The 15704-nt window shown below is 39.1% G+C and overlaps 1 protein-coding gene across 5 annotated transcripts in view; it reads left to right on the top strand.

Annotated features, from left to right (window-relative positions):
* Window positions 1-9296: 9296 nt before the first annotated feature.
* Window positions 9297-15704, top strand: part of LOC307126082 (uncharacterized protein) — a 148402-nt gene continuing 141994 nt past the window's right edge. For all 5 annotated transcript variants that reach the window (XM_079816455.1, XM_079816454.1, XM_079816458.1 and 2 more), the window contains exons 1-2: window positions 9297-9334; window positions 9796-9841. The gene's annotated coding sequence lies outside the window, so the exon portion shown is untranslated. The remainder of the gene's footprint in view (window positions 9335-9795; window positions 9842-15704) is intronic.

The following is a 15704-nucleotide window of genomic DNA, read 5'->3' as shown; positions in this document are numbered from 1 at the left end:
GACAACTGTCAGGACAAGCAAATTCCAGTGAAATGCCTGAACCACTCCCCCTCTGGTCACACAAGGCTGTCAGTGACAGCATTCCCTACGGTCATAGCCAAAGCTATAAACCTGAGTAGGAAACTTCGAACACTTAGAGAAGTCCTACCCAGGCCGCTCAAAGGCTTGGATCCAACCAATTCAACAAAAGGGGCTTCTTTAAGGGAATGTGTCTAGGGGGCCCTAGGGTGCCCTAGCCAGCCACTAATGCCACCAGGGAGGCCTATTCTGGTGCCGCTTCCGTGGGACACTTCGGCCGGGCCATCCTTGTCTGTTTTAGAACAGAGCCTCTGGTAACTTGCCTCCTGGAGAGGCATCCAGCCCAAGGTACTGCAAACTGGCTGTGTCCTCCTCAGACCGGATCTCAGAGACGGGCATCCTGGAGAGCAGTACTCAGCATAGCGCTTTCAACCCTTGCTAGAGAGGGGAGTTAATCTGCTCGATCCTAGGATCTACTGAGCTCTTATCTTTATAGAAACACTCAGGAGGCCAGACTGGCCTACAAGCTGATCTAATTGGGAGGCCTTGTGAGGGGCCTACGACCATCTGATCAGGCCCAGGCAGCTTCGGGCTCACAGACGACCCTCAAAATGAGAGGAGCTCAAAGTCTGCCCGGTAGGTAAACCAGGTTGTAGGCTAAATTCCCTCACTTGGGGACCAAGTAGCAGAAGCGACACCAGTCGCGCTAGGGTAAGACCGTACTCAGATGCTGCCGGCTAAAGGCCCGATCACTGATAGCAGGTCCCCACTAGCTGTCAGCGTTATGCCAGTTACCAGTTCCCGAACTGAAAACCAAACCCTTAGGGAGGCCCATTATATGATAGCAGTATATGCCAAATGCCAGAGAATCCAAACTCAGAAACTCGCCTAAAGGGAGGCCTGGTGAGGCCTACTACCTGATAGCAGCCGAAGCCAACTGTCAAAGTAGCTGGAAAACGGAAACTCGTTTTCTCAGGCAGGCCTAGTGAAGGCCTATTACCTGATAGTCAAGCTACACCAGCTAGCCGAGCATCCTGACTCTGGAATTCACCCCCAGGGAGGCCTAGTGAGGCCTACTACCTGATAGCAAGCCTTTAGGGAGGCCTGGAAAAGGCCTACTACCTGTCAGCAAGCTATGCTAGCTACCCAAGCCTCCTGACTCGGGAACTCACCCTCAGGGAGGCCTAGTGAGGCCTACTACCTGAAAGCAAGCCTTTAGGGAGGCCTGGAAAAGGCCTACTATCTGACAGCAAGCTATGCTAGCTACCCGAGCATCCTAACTCAGGAACTCGCCCTCAAGGGAGGCCTAGTAAGGCCTACTACCTGAAAGCGGGCCTGCAGGGAAGCCTAGTGTGGTCTGCTACCTTCTAGCTATTACCTTCTATTCTATTACTGCCTAATAGCGGGTTTTCAGGGAGGCCCGGCGAGGCCTACTACATTACGACCAATCTTCAGGGAGGCCTAGTGCGGCCTACCACCCAGCAACAGCTTAGCAGTTCCCATGCTAGCTGACACGGCGACTGGCAATCAGGAGCCCTCCTTTAGGGAGGCCTGGTGAGGCCTACTACCTGCCAACAGTTCATCACAACCTGCCGGGTGACTGAAGCCCATAAAACGCGTCCTCAGGGGAGGCCTGGTGAGGCCTGCTACCTCATGCCGAGTCTTCAGGGAGGCCTGGTGCGGCCTACCCTTACGAAACAAAAATATATTGCAATCTACTAGAATTTATATTGCAATACATTAGAAAATATATTTCAATGTATCAGAAACTTCCTCATATATTTGAAAATATATAGCAATATATGGATGGACAACCTATTACTATATATTGATTCATATATTAAAATACATTGATATACGAAAAAAAATGTATTATATTATTGCATGTATGTTTATTGAAACAAAGTGTTTTTTTTAATGAGTTAAGCAAGCTCATGCATAGGTTTACAGAGAGGTTGATTAACAATAGTCCAAATCAAATTTTGCATGACATTCATTATATTTTACATTATATAGCCACATGGATGGACCATATATGGCTATGTATTGATTCATATATTGTAAATGGAGATGAGAGTATTATAAATTAAATTATCATTAACAGCAGCAATTACAAAAAAAAATTTTTGAGTCCACTTTATGACATGACATTTCATCCTCAACATTTTATTCCTCCACATGACATTTCATCATCAACATGACATTTCAGTCCTCCACACTGTTCTCAGGTCACTGTTCCTTCAGTGTCACGGTTCATGAATACATAGTCTCACCTTCTCTGTGTGTGTGGTTGTGTTGGAGGCGTGGTTTCTGATTGCTGAATCTGACTTTGATCACTTCCACCTGCTGCTCTCATCACCTGGGCTATTTATACGTGTGTCTCACTCAGCCTTGTTGTCAGATTGTTGCAGTTTGTCTGGAGGTTTCTGTCTGTTTTGTGTGTTCCTGGTCGTGGCTCTTCGTTCCGGATTTCTGGATCCCGCTGGTTCGGTTTGCCCATTTCATCCTTGCTTCGCTGTTCTGAGTGGTGTTCTCTTCAGCCTGCCTTTGCCTGCTTCAGTCCTGCTTCATTCGTCTGTGCTTTGTCCAGCGATCTGTCCTAACTCTACTGTGAAATTGAATATAATAAATACCTGTTATTGAACTCGCTATTGGATCTTCTGCCTTTTTCCTGTCACCAGACGTAACATTTAGCTGCTGCATTTGAAATAAACCTCATTCAGTTACTGTGAACTATATTGATGTCTTAGTCAATCTATTATATTTTAAAATATATGACAGACATTGTACATTAGATTATTTCATATGTACCATGTATACAATATATTATATGATAATTATATATGATATATTATGTAATATAAATTATATATATTTAAGACATATGTTCCCATATAAATCTGATTACATTATCTTGTACATTGAGGTATATTATCACATATAATTTTACATATATATTTACATATACAATGGCTCTTCCAATATATAATTTCATATAATGAGGGATATATTTCAATATACATAACAATATATTAAATAGTATATGTATTTATTCAATATATGAAAACGGCAATAATTGCAGTATTGTCCCATATATTGCAATATATAACTTACATATATAATATATTATTATATAATATATCATATGATATTTTACTATGTAAATCTCACAATATATGGAGACACATGAAATATATTGTCACGTAATATATTGAGACATACAACCCCAAATCAGAAAAAGTTGGGACGGTATGGAAAACGCAAAAAAAAAAAAAAAGAAGTGATTTCTAAATTTACTTTGCCTTGTATTTCATTGCAGACAATATGAACACAAAATATTTCATGTTTTGTCTGGTCAACTTCATGTCATTTGTAAATATGCATCCTTTCCTGTCATTCAGACCTGCAACACATTTCAAAAAAAGTTGGGACAGGAGAAATTTAGGGCTAGTAATGAGGTAAAATAGTTAAATAATGATGTGATTTGAAACAGGTGATGTCAACAGGTGATTGTAATTATGATTTGGTGCAAAAGCAGCATCCAAGAAAGGTCTAATCCTTTAGGAGCAAAGATGGGCCGAGGATCGCCAGTTTGCCAACAAATACGTGAGAAAATTATTGAAATGTTTAAAAACAATGTTCCTCAAAGAAAGATAGGAAGAGATTTGGATATTTCACATTCAACAGTGCATAACATAATTAAAAGATTCAAGGAATCTGGAGGAATTTCAGTGCGTAAAGTACAAGGGCGCAAGCCTAAGCTGAACAACCGTGATCTCCGATCCCTCAGGCGGCACTGCATCAAGAATCTTCATTCATCTATAAGCGATATCACCACATGGCCTCAGGACTACTTTGGCAAACCTTTGTCAAGTACCACAATACGTAGTTACATCCACAAATGCAAGTCCAAGTCCAAAAACAAGTCCAAAAGCCAGGGTCTGTCATGGTATGGGGTTGTGTCAGTGCCCTTGGCAAAGGTAACTTGCACTTCTGTGAAGGCACCATTAATGCTGAAAAGTACATAGAGATTTTGGAGCATAATATGCTGCCTTCAAGAAGACATCTTTTCCAGGGACGTCCATGCATATTTCAACAAGACAATGCAAAACCACATTCTGCACACATTACAAAGTCCTGGCTGCGGAGGAAGAGGTTACGGGTACTTGACTGGCCTGCCTGCAGTCCCGACCTGTCTCCAATAGAGAATGTGTGGCGCATTTTGAAGCGCAAAATGCGACAACGAAGACTCTGAACTGTTGCCCACCTTAAGACTTGTTTGCAGGAAGAATGGGACAAAATTATACCTGAAACACTTCATCACTTGGTGTCTTCAGTCCCTAAACGTCTTTTAAGTGTTGTGAAAAGTAATGGCAACATTACAAAGTGGTAAATGCTTTACTGTCCCAACTTTTTTTTTAAATGTGTTGCAGGTCTGAATGACAGGAAAGGATGCACATTTACAAATGACATGAAGTTGACCAGACAAAACATGAAATATTTTTTGTTCATATTGTCTGCAATGAAATACAAGTCAAAGTAAATTTAGAAATCACTTCTTTTTTTTTTTTTTTGCGTTTTCCATACTGTCCCAACTTTTTCTGATTTGGGGTTGTATATTTTTGTTGCGTAAGGGTACCACCCATCAACTTAGCAGCCCATGCTAGCTGACACAGCAGGCTTGTTCGACTTCACCCAGCGATGCGCAGACCAATCGGCGGCTGACTTGAAGCAGTGCGTGCCGGTTAGAAATGTTGTCCGACTTGAGGCAGCGCCGACGCCACGTGACAGTGACGTATGTCAACAAAGTGCCGCGAGAGCGATTCAAGAGAAGTCGGCTAACACAGCCGGTGCAGTTTCTCCAGAGCAGCTGCTCGAGGCTACACGGACTCTGATGACGACACAGCTGTTCCACGATTGGCCAGATTCACCGCATGACAGTGATCACGTGTGTTTCGTGTTTATTCTAAAACCTTCTGCTCCACTAATGCTCACAAATCTGTTTTTTATAACAGTAAAACCTCCTTTCATGTAGTCGCGATGTTATGTTGTCATGTTTATCAAAATAAAACTGATAAAAAATGTAGACCCCACTTCATGATAGTGTAGGCTTATATGTTGAACTTTATTATTGTACAAACACACGCTGTATTAAGCAGTACATTAAGTATTACATGACAATAATGTCTCTGAAACATCTGTGTTTTGCCAAATATTGCATTATTTCACTTCAGCTGATAAAGTATGCAAACACAGCGCGAGCATCACTGCGGGAAGGAGAAAGTGTCCGACTTCACGTCTGTGTTTGCAGCTCCTCCCCGCCTGCACGCGGCTACTCTCGCCAATCAGTTGCATCCAGCCGCAGCCGATGTCGAACACACCTATTGACTGGCGACCGGGAGCCCTTCTTCAGGGAGGCCTAATGGGGCCTACCACCCTATGGCAGCCCTGCAGGGACGGCTTCCTGGTGGCAGGTATGAAAAACTGGCTGCTATAACCTTGGGCTGACAGTAGCTTCTCTGCTGGCTGACAAAAGTAACATCCAACTGCTAACTGGAGTTATTAGTTGGGAAATGTTTCTGTTACTTGAAGTCAACATTGTTGGGGAGCAATACATACCGCAATACACATGGGGCCGAATTTGCAAGAGGCCTACCAAGGCTGACTACCTATCCAGGTTGCAGCTAATAAATTGCTAACCTCCCCAAACGTCGGGACTCGCTCGCAAGGAGTCAAAAAAAAATATTGCATTATGATGAATTATTCAAAGATATTTAACCTTGTTATTGGACTTTTTTCTGTGTATATAATGTATGCAAACCAATGGTATTTTTTTATAATTATGATTGTTAAAGATACAACCATGTAATTATAAAACAATTAAAAGAAAAGATATGAGTGACAGGTGCAGTAACACCTCATAGCATCAGTAACTCGACAACCCCACCTACTGCGATTTTTGTCAGTGTTTGCAATGGTGGGAATGTCTGCACAGAGACGTCTTTCAGCTGCTTGAGGATCTCGCCTTTGGAGAAAACTGTTGATTTTACATTAGAAAAATGTAATAATTTCACTTTTGGGCCCAAACAAGGGACGCCAATTATGTAGTGATTTTACCTTCGTCCATCCAAGGACGTTAAGTAAGGTAGTGATTGGTACTCACGTCACCGCTGACTTTGTGATTTTTGGATCACTCAACCGGAGATGACCTGGAGGCAGTGGATGCAGGATTTGCACAGCTGGCTGGGTCTCCAGCTTTCAGCAGAGCAGTTGATGTCATGTCTGAATTAAACCTCCAGCAAATAACTCCCACTGTTACTACAACAGGAAGCTATATCCTTCCATCCAACTCCAGGCCATCACTGATCACTGGGGGAAATTCCTTGATGTCTTTGTGGGATATCCTGGGTCTGTGCATGATGCCAGGGTGCTGAGGAACAGCCCTGTGTATGCTGGCAGCCTTTATCCACCTGTAGGCAAGTGCATCCTTGGGGATGGTGCAGATTAGGTCCTTGCCTAAGTGCACCCGTCTGCCTCATCACCCCATACAGAGAGCCTGTGCAGAACCCCGTGCAGGCTCGTTTCAACAGCGAGCACTCCCGTGCACGAAGCATAGTAGAGCGAACCTTTGGCATGATGAAGACAAGCTGGCGCTCCATTGTCTTCAAGGCCTTAAAGGGGAGCCCTGCCTTCGTGTCTGAGGTGGACGCGTGCTGCGCTGTGCTTCACAATCTCGCTCTTCTCAACGGGGACATCACTGAGACAGAGGATGAGGAAGACCTTGATGGCGGCCCCCCTGAACCCCACAACCTTGAAGCAAGAGTGGGAGAACATGTGCAGGACAATCTGACTGCTCTTAATGATGTTTAAGTAACAAAGTTCGGGAGAAGCACGTTCAGATAATTGACACAGGTGGAGAGCACTCAGCTAATCAACAATAGAGGTATATATACAAGCAGCGTCCCAGCTCCGTTTGTTGACAGTTATCAGCAACCCTTACACAAGTTGCGTGACAAGCAGCTGCAGGTTTTCACCAACTTCCTTGCATGCTTTGTGAAGCCAGAACTCCTGCCACCAATCCCCAGGACCCTGGCAGGTCTCGAACTCAAGGGAGACAAACTGCTGCCTGCAAGAGACATGTATGTGGGTCGAGTGGCAGATAGATTCATCCGGGAGCATCCTCAACACCATGTGAGTGGTTTAAAATTAGTTAACTTTTGGACCAAAGCCATTTTATTGTCAATGATAAAGGAGCACAACTATACCAGTGTGTTGTTGTCAATATTTATACAGCTGCTGAAGCCCTTTCTGGACCAAATACTCCAGGGATACATCGCATGTGGGGAATACCTGCAGAGCAAGCTGCCACTGGAGAGCATGACCCTGCCTGTCTTAATGTACAAAAATAAACAAATGTCGACATGTTGACTAATGATGGTGGATGTGATAACCAACCAAGAATAATGACAGCCAAGAATAAGAGAAAAGAAACAAAATACGCAGCAATTATGTAAAAACCCTGATCAAACTCCCCTGCCTCAAACTTTCTAATGATCCTGATGACCTTCATTAGCTTGTACACATGTGTTATTAGACCCCCAACAATGCACATTTTGTCTCATAATCAAACACACCTGACTGGTTTCCTCAGCTCATAATTACAGGCTCCAAAACAGCAAGTCTCTTCACATAAAGCCTCTCATTTACTGGAACAGAAAGTGAAATTGAAGCCTCATTCACCAGCTTATTAATAGAGACTTTAAGGCCTGTGTGTGTGTTGTGGGAACAATACCAGGGTCAGGATCCAACAGCCGGTTGGTTGTAAGCCTGTTGTATAAATTCTCCCGTTTACTGGAACAGGAAAGTGAAAGTGAAAAGCCTGTCAACAGTTAATCAGTTCTTATAAAGCCTTGTCTTTACAGGAAAGGAAAAGTGAAAGTGAAACATTTTAAGATGTAATATATTGATATTAATCCTTGTGCAATGCAAGTTCGACTCGAGAAACTCCTGAGGGTGGAAGGGCAAAAGTTTGGTAATTCAGCAAATGAAACCGCAGCTTACTTTTGCCTCCAAAGCATGATTTAATTTCATAATGCTCATGAAACATGCAGATGGTTGCTCTGACCATCCTATATCAGGTGAAGTGAGTTTTTATCCACTTTTAACTTTAATATTTGGTATGTCCAGCTTTTGCAGCACATCTCTCTGGCATAGTGTCAATATATTTCCTCTGAGATCTTCAACACTAATGTCATCCCATGCCAAGTGTTCTAATAATTTTGGCCATCACTATAATAAAAAAATATATCTATAATAAAACATTTTAAGACCATCCTGTCTCTTTTTGTTCGACTGGATCTCACAACTCTCACAACACAACAGATTTGAGCTTTAAACAACTACTTTCTCACCTGAAAATGCATAAAATTACAATTTCGTGACACAATAGCAGTAGTATTTTCAAAATTATGTGGGTTTTCGCCGCTATTGACGCTTGCTGGTTGGTGCGAGATGCATTCTGGGATACCTGTCTGTCTCAAGTCACCTCTCGATGCATTCTCGATAAAAGGGCCGGTAAAAAAGCCCTTTATAATGTCGCTAAATTATGAATAAATAAGTTTCAGAAAAAAAGGTAGTCCAAGGCACTCGATGGGTGTGTTGAAAAAGTTAAAAAGCCTTTATTTTCATGGCTTAAACATTTAAAATTGGTGACAGGTACACCTACGCGTTGCGGCTTTACATGCCTTCGAAGATTTTAAATGTTTAAGCCATGAAAATAAAGGCTTTTTAACTTTTTCAACACACCCATCGAGTGCCTTGGACTACCTTTTTTTCTGAAACTTAATTATCCCATACAACCAAAGAGCACCGAGACTTTACACCCTGTGCAGCACTTCTTGCATTCCTGGCTTTGATAAATTATGAATAAACTTCTGTTAATGAATGCAATCACCTCCATCTACAATATACTAGTTGCCGTTTTTGTAGATTATCTCTAGATTTCTTAAATGAATCATCATCTATTGCACAGTAATATTTTCAATTAATTTATCATTTGAATTGTGATGTTGTTTAATAATCTCGTCCGTTTATAATCTCTAATAGATGTGGCATTGATGGTCTGCAGATGCCTGGCCACGTCTTTTAAAGCCTTACAGTTACTGGAATATATAAAGAAAGTAAAACTTTCCAAGCCTAGTGTTTTTTTTTTTTTTTACTTTATGGGGAGGTGCAACAGTTGGACACTATAAAAACCAATGAAGAGTCTTTCTGCAGCTGCAGACAAAAGCAGATTCAAGAGGAAACCAGAATAACAGTAAGTCTATTTCCTTCTATAACACAAATATATTTACAAAGACTTGATTTGTAATATTTGACTGAAAAAAGCATTAATAATAGATCCTGCATAGATGACTGTAAAATCCAACAGTGATTCTAACTAACACTTTTAGTTAACTTTACTTAATGTCTTAACTCAATTGTAAAAATCTAGCAATCTATACTATTCGCATACTATTCCCTGCTTACTCAGAACACCCAAGTTAAGATTCATTGATTGTGGTTTGAGTGTCATTTTGTCAAGCAAAAAAAAAAAAAACTCGCCATTATGGTGATCAGTGTTCACAAATTGCTCATTAGAAAAATTAAATTGAACCATTTTTCAGTTTAGTGCTAGTATAATATAGAATGCACAAAAACATTTTTATTGTGTTTTTAATAACTTGACTAATATTCGATAATAATCAAACCTTTCTTTTTCAATCATTATTTTTCAAGACAAACAGTCATCGGCTGCTATCATAGAAGAATCGGGATTGTCCAGGTGAGTACATTATCAGCATTATTAGACTAGAATATATTCAAATAGCAAATACGTTTGAAATATCTTTACAATAGTTTATTTAGAACTGAAGTGTGATTAATGTCATTAAAGCCAGAGGAATAAATATATACATTGGGACATTGGGGGGGGGGGGGGGGGGGGGGGGGACTTGAATTGACCATTTATATCTTGTTTTCCAGTAAATATATTTAAGAATCGTTAATAAAAGTTACATTTACAAAAATAACAATACTGTGTATAATATTAAGACTGTACAGGTTATTTAAACTAATCTTCTATATATATATATATATATATATATATTTTTTTTTTTTTTTTTTTGTTTTTTTTTTTGTACTTTCCACACAACATTTTTCAGCAGTGATAAGAAACATTTCTGACTATTGAGCAGCATATTAAAATGATTTCTGAATGATCATTTGACACTGAAGACTGAAGTAATATTAATACAGAAAAATTATTAAAATGTGAAATAACTTTTCACAATGTTACTGTTTTCAGCTGTAGTTTTGATCAAATAAAGGTAGCCTTGGTGAATATGTGGACCACAAAACCAGTCATAAGGGTCCATTTTTTTAAATTGAGATGTATACATGAATAAGTAATCTTTCCATTTATGTATTAGGATAGGACAATATTTGAAAATCTCCCAAAAAAAGTCAAAATATTGTGAAAATCTCCTTTAAAGTTGTCCAAATGAAGTCCTGATTACTACTACTAATACTAATACATTTGATATATTTACAGTAGGAAATGTACAAAATATCTTCATGGAACATGATCTTAATATCCTAATGATTTTTGGCATAAAAGGAAAATGTATAATTTTGACCCATACAATGTATTGTTGGCTATTCAACATATCAAGAAAATTTTCCCATTTTAACAGTGACTTTTCAACATAATTTTGAGGAGAATAAAGGTTAAACACATAACTTAGTGGTGTCCCGTGGGATTTTTTACTTATCAAAACCGTGGCCAGAAAAGGGTTGTGAAACACTGTCATAGACTGTGCGCTGCTTGCACAATCTAGCTGTGAAAAACACAGGATCCAGTGTGGGATTATACTTTATCTAAAGTAATATCATTTAATGTTGATTCATAAATATACTGCCATTAAAATATGTTCTTTTAAAAATACAGAAACAAAATTGTTTAAAAATCCCATAACAATTGAATATAGCTTTACAGTAGTAACAATAAATATTATATTATATTATATGATTAATAACATATTTTTATATTTCATTGTAAATATGATGGTTATCTCTAAGGTTGACACCCAACTTAATATTTGATATTTACCCTCTGAATCTAAGATGGAGGTCTAGTGGGTTAAACCACTGAACTGATACACAGCCAGTCGCCACCACCACTGCAAATGTTACTCCATGTTGCTCCAGGGGGATCGTCTCTGTAATAAGTGTGCGTTCCTGTGTAAGTCGCTTTGGATAAAAGTGTCTGCCAAATGTAAATGTAACCAGGTCATGGAAAAGTCAGCCTTTTACCCCGAATACCATCTTTTACACAATCTGCCATTATTGAAAAACTGTCAAATTAATTACCAAATTCAAGATCTTTGTCTCAAAATATAGTGAATTATTTTTGTGTTTCACTATAGCTTAATCAGTGTTTCAACCGAGGAAAGACAACAATAAAACAGCTTGAGAACAACATTGCATTTACCCTAGGAAAGTTATTCAATGTTCACAGTTTGTTAGTTAGCAGGGCCGTGCAGAGAGTTCGTCAGGGGCAGGGGCTCAAATGTAAAAAAGGGGCAATATGTAAATATATATATATATACACATATATATATATATACATATTAGGGATGGGCGATATCGTTTGCGATATACCGATAAAAATTCTCCCCACGATAAGAATTTGTCTTCCCGCGATAATAACGATAAAGCCTGATGGCGCGACCCATCCGCACAGTGCCGCCGCTGGCCGTCTCTTGATGCCCTAAGCGTTATTACTTTATGATGGCCGCGGTGGCTGCGTTCATCAATTTGTATAGCTGAACCGGGGTTGGAGAGAGAATTTTCTTGTGGTGCCCCCCCGCAGCACTCAGTGCCCTAAGCGCCGCGCGTGATGGGAGCGGCGGCACTGAATCCGCATCTCACGTGCAGAGCGAAAACAACTATGGCGGAAGAGTTCTTAGCTAAACGAGGGGCTACCTGAGGGCAATCTGAACCTGTACATACAGATGTATTTTCACTCGCTGAGCACTTGGACTGAGCGCTTAAGAGATTCGCTGTTTCTCAATCGATCGGTAAAGCATACTATTTCAGTTAATCTCAATAAATGCGCAGTGTATTTGACACACAGTAAACACTAGTGTGAGGCGCGCGACTGAGAGCGCTCAGTGTTTCACACACACTCGAAGAGAGAGCAAGAGAGTCTTATACCACACAGAATTGACATGTAAACAATATCCTTTGTTGTATTTTCCTGTAAAATAATGGCGTTTATTTGGAATTATTCAGCCTTTCATGAACAGGAAGAAACGAATGCACAAACGGGAATCTCATTGGCTGGCGTGCACCTATTACTGTGCCTGTTTTGATTTCAGCAAATCAGTTTGAATGAGCGCTGACAACGTGATTAATATTCATGAACCCAGAAGCTCATTATTCCTTAGTGCAGTTTATTTTTATTAGTAGAAGAATTCGTGGTATTATCTTATCAACTCAAATTACTGAAGTTCTATCATTAAATCATTATTTTCAACTTTTTTGTAATCTGAAGACATTTTTGGGATAATTACTTTTGCTGTTTCTGCTATTTTTACCACTGTTTGCACCATGAGTGTATGAATAAATACAGAATCGGTTTACATGTAAAACTTGTCATTGATTTCAAAATTATTATTGTTTGTATTGTGTGATGTTTTTTAGCACAGTTGCACTATTTAAACATTACCTGCACTTTTACAGAAGACAATTATATCTGGAACTTTTCCATTTCTGAAAAGGCTGGTGTGGAATTTTACATAAAAAAAAAATATATATATAAAAATATATATATATTATGTATTATAAGAGCCTATTTGATGACATGTACGTTTTACTTTAGGTCATTGTTTGTTTTTCTGAGACTCTCAAGAATGCATGCAGCTCTCACTTGTATCCAAAAACATGGGGAATGATACTACATTTATCGTCATTGATATCGTTATCGCAATAAATACTAGAAAATATCGGGATACATTTTTAAGTCCATATCGCCCATCCCTAATACATACATGTATATATATATGTATATGTATGTGTGTATATATATATATATATATATATATATATATATATATATATATATATATATATATATATATATATATATATGTATATGTATGTGTGTGTATATATATATATATATATATATATATATATATATATATATATATATATATATATATATATATATATATATAGTCAAGTCAAGTCAACTTTATTTATATAGCGCTTTTAACAATGTAGATTGTTTCAAAGCAGCTTTACAGAGTTAAACAGGAAAATAATGCAGCATAATTTTAATCAGCTGTATAGCCATTCTGGAAACATTTCAAGTATCATACAGTGACAGTGTGGGCGTTAGATCAATAATTCGATCAGTAATTTAGTTTAAATGGTTAATTTAGTTAAAAATTTTCAACTAAACATCGAAATAAATCTAAATAATAATGTCCCCAACTGAGCACGCCAAGCCAGAGGCAAGCCAGAGGCATATATATATATATATATATATATATATATATATATATATATATATATATATATGTATATAAATATGTCCTTATGCTCATCAAGCCTGCATTTACTTAATCAAAAATACAGAAAAAACAGTAGCCTAATATTGTGAAATATTACTACATTGTGTTCTTTTTAACTTTTTATTAATCAAAGAATCTTGAAAAGAGTATCACAGTTTCCATCATTGACATTAAATCCTCATATTAGAATGATTTCTGAATGATCATGTGACACTGAAGAGTGGAGTAATGATGCTGAAAATCCAGCTGTGATCACAGGAATAAATTATATTTTAAATTATTTTAAAATAGAAACCATTATTTTAATATATTTCGCAATATTGCTGTTTTTTATCAAATAAATGCAGGCTTGATGAACATAAGAGACTTATTTCATAATGCTGCATAATATTCAAAAATAGTATAATAAAGTCCTTTCACGTAACCATTTCGCCAGCCTACACTTCACATAATAGGCCTGTAGGAGCCAGTGGCACTTGGGTTTTAATATGAAATAGTAAACGGTGTATCAATATAGGCTACATAAATACAAGTGAATTTAACACTACTTACCATTAATGCGACTTTTGCTGCTGCTGTGGTTTTGTGCAGGGATTTGTTTGTTGTCTGTTAAAATCCATTTTGTCAGTGATGCAATTTATAAAATGAGCCAAACCACAGGAAATCGTTCCACAAACGTTAGTTTGTCTGTCCATGTAATTTTCAACCGATTTATGAATAAGAACAGAAAATTACCGCTTCACATCGCCCAATGGAATTTGAACTTGCTTTGCCAGATCACGATTGGTTGGTGTAAAGCCTATACATGACAAACGGGCATTGGTGAATTGTGTAATACTTTAAAATATAGCGTATTTAGGCCACGCCCACACCGGGGGGGGGGGCAATCAAACGCTCTCCATTGACTTTGCATTGTGTGAGGCTGCATCCTTGTCATTTCGGACTTATAACAAAAAACAGAACAATGTCTAAAAGCGGATATATGTGACAAAGTGTACAGCAAACAAGCTGAAAAACACAGAAATAAGTTTTTATAAGCTGTCGACCCAAAAAAACGAGAGTTTAAGGAGACAAAAGTGGATAAAAGCAGTAAAACGTAAACGAAATGACAAGGATGCAGCCTCACGCAATGCAAAGTCAATGGAGAGCGTTCGATTGTCCCCCCCCCCCATTCGGCGTGGTCTTCAGATTATGACGCGTGTCGCTCTGTCTCTATAGCAACGCGTTATGACAACGCCTCAACAGAAATTGTTCGACTTTTGAGCCGTTCGTTACTATTGTATGCATTGTCATGTTATAATAATCACATTTATTTAGTTTTATTGACCACGATATTATCATTGATATTTGTCTGAGAGGGGCACTTTTGATTCATTTAGGGCAGGGGCTCGAGCACCCAAAGCCCCCCCCCTCTGCACGTGCCTGTTAGTTAGCTATAAAAACACACTAGAGAGGAGCTTCTTTACTGTTAATGACATACAGCTGCAAGAAGAAGTGTGTGAACCGCTTGCAGAATCTGTGAATCATGTTATTTTTTATTTAGTGCTGTCCTAAGATCTTTGACTTAAAAAATGTTTACATATCGTCCACAAGACGAAAAAAAAGCTGAATTTATTAAAATTCAAAGGTTTATGAACTATTAATTCTCAATACTGTGTGTCGTTCCCTGATGATCCACGGCTGTGTGTGTGTGTGTGTGTGTGTGTGTGTGTGTGTGTGTGTGTGTGTGTGTGTGTGAGAGAGAGAGTGTGTGTGTCGTTCCCTGATGATCCACGGCTGTGTGTGTGTGGGTGTGTGTGTCGTTCCCTGATGATCCACGGCTGTGTGTGTGTGTGTGTGTGTGTGTGTGTGTGTGTAAGAGAGAGAGTGTGTGTGTCGTTCCCTGATGATCCACGGCTGTGTGTGTGTGGGTGTGTGTGTGTGAGAGAGAGAGAGAGAGAGTGTGTGTGTCGTTCCCTGATGATCCACAGCTGTGTGTGTGTGTGTGTGTGTGTGTGTGTGTGTGTGTGTGTGTGTGTGTGTGTGTGTGTGTGTGTGTGTGTGTGTGTGAGAGAGAGAGTGTGTGTG

Source organism: Gobio gobio (genome assembly GCF_949357685.1).
Source record: "Gobio gobio genome assembly, chromosome: 5".
Taxonomy (NCBI): Eukaryota; Metazoa; Chordata; class Actinopteri; order Cypriniformes; family Gobionidae; genus Gobio; species Gobio gobio.
The sequence above is the reverse complement of the archived record's forward strand: the minus strand, read 5'-3'. Positions and strand labels throughout refer to the sequence as shown.